At 40.6% G+C, this 1,980-nt stretch overlaps 1 protein-coding gene across 1 annotated transcript in view; it reads right to left on the bottom strand.

Annotated features, from left to right (window-relative positions):
• LOC101850619 (flavin-containing monooxygenase FMO GS-OX-like 4) overlaps window positions 1–1,980 on the bottom strand; it is a gene marked incomplete in the record, with an annotated part of 64,880 nt that overhangs the window by 876 nt on the left and 62,024 nt on the right.

The raw sequence follows: 1,980 nt of genomic DNA, 5'->3' as shown, positions 1-1,980 counted from the left end.
TAAATAAATAAATAAATAAATAAATAAATAAATAAATAAATAAATAAATAAATAAATTAATTTTTTTTTTTTTTTTTTTGGGGGGGGGTCATAGTATACAGAAATTATCAGCACGATAACAGTCTTCGGTGGTTGGAGGGCGCCTCTTGAAGATTTTATTTCTTTTCTTCTCCTCTGTTGTTTCTGATGTTCGATCTCACTTTTCCCATGCACCGAAGGGCCGTTCAACACATCAAGCGAAGTAAACGGATAATTAGTCGGATATATTATGGTAGAGTGAGCTTTGAAGAAGGACTGTCAGTGGCGCCCTCCAACCCTTACGGAAGACGAGAAAAACATTGATACGAGTACGAGGGAGAAAAAAAAAATTATCGAAAAACAACAACACCCCCCCCCCTTCAAAAAAAAAAAAAAATAATAATAAACCAAAACATCAGCAACCCCAAAACAACCCCCCCCCCAAAAAAAAAAACAACAAAAAACAGAAAACAAAACACAAACAAGAAAACAAACAAACCCCCCAAAACACAGAAAACAGCGGAGAGAAAGTCTGGTCGACTATTTTCCCGTTCACCAAGGTCACTTTGTGGACTCCCTCCTGCGTCGGACGGACGTACGGACGGACGGACGGACGGACGGATGATTGTTGAAGGTTTCCACTAAATAAAAATTAAATTTTAATAACGAGACAGTGTTGCAAGGGGCATTTAAGTACATGTATGTGCAATTTCTCACATTTTTGTTTCGGTTTGTTGAAGGATTGCTCGACTGAGTAGCTGTTGGAGGGTACATGTCACATTATATTCCCTACGCCCGTCTGACCAGTCAACACACTGACAGTTAATGACAGAGTAACCCATAGTTTGTGTTATAATCACAAATATGGGCTCTTCTTCTTCTTCTTCTTCTTCTTCTTCTTCTTCTTCTTCTTCTTCTTCTTCTATCCCATGTTTGGGCTACCGTGGGGGCACCACTGCATCTGAAAACCAGCTCTTGCCATTTCTCTTTGTCCTCTGCTTTCCTCAGGTTGTCACCCATCGTCTTCCCTGTCCACTCTGCCATATTGTCCTCCCATCTCCTCCTTCTCCGCCTTCCTCTGTTCCTCTCTCCTTGCAGGGGCGAAGACTGACTTGTTTGACAGGGTAATCAAAGTGAAATGGGACCAGATAGGGCCTGGAGATATCATACTCACACAAGTCACAAGAATCTTACTGACACTGGAGGCGGCAACTCTGAGTTGTGAATGAAAACAAATCCTGAATTCATGTTGTATGCTTTTTCAACCGCTAAAATAATCGGAAAAGTATTTCATTAAATATTTATTCTAACTAACCTTAAATTTAACTTTAGATTTGAACACACGAACACCAAAGAAATAAGCAGAGATGTCAGCACTACAATGGCATGTTATACCTGACAGCCGAAACACTTTGGTAGAGCACGCCAATTATTAATTTTTTATTTCACATTTGGCTGTTTTTTGTCTAGCTTTTAGCGGCCAGGAGCCGGTGTCATAATCGAGGTCACGATCTGATTATAGGACGTTAAAAAGTCGAGGAAAAAAAACAAGCACTAGCAGTGTAGTAGCAGGAGTCAAAGGATTATTAGGGGTTAGTTCCCCTCACATCTGTGAGGTAGACTCGACCAGAGTAATAGTTCGCTTAGATAATCAGCACGTCTGGGTGCTTATAACTGTGGCCCGAAAGGGGTGAACAGGGTATATGCAACAATGAAACAGTTCTGACTGCTATGCACATGTTCCCTTCAACTATATTGGTTGACTCTTCCAGCCTCACTTTAAGCTTACTTAATCAAAGCTTGTGACTGCTTATGGAGTGGCCCGATAGGGGCGAACAGGCTATTTCTGTGGCAATGAAACGGTTTTGAAGGTTAGGCATAGTCTATTGTTCATTGGTGATTATGAACGTCTTTTTACATTTAATTTATGAGGTTTACGTCTATGGGTGAATTTGACTGCGG

Source organism: Aplysia californica, unplaced genomic scaffold, assembly GCF_000002075.1.
Source record: "Aplysia californica isolate F4 #8 unplaced genomic scaffold, AplCal3.0 scaffold00018, whole genome shotgun sequence".
NCBI classification, from domain to species: Eukaryota; Metazoa; Mollusca; class Gastropoda; order Aplysiida; family Aplysiidae; genus Aplysia; species Aplysia californica.
The sequence above is the reverse complement of the archived record's forward strand: the minus strand, read 5'-3'. Positions and strand labels throughout refer to the sequence as shown.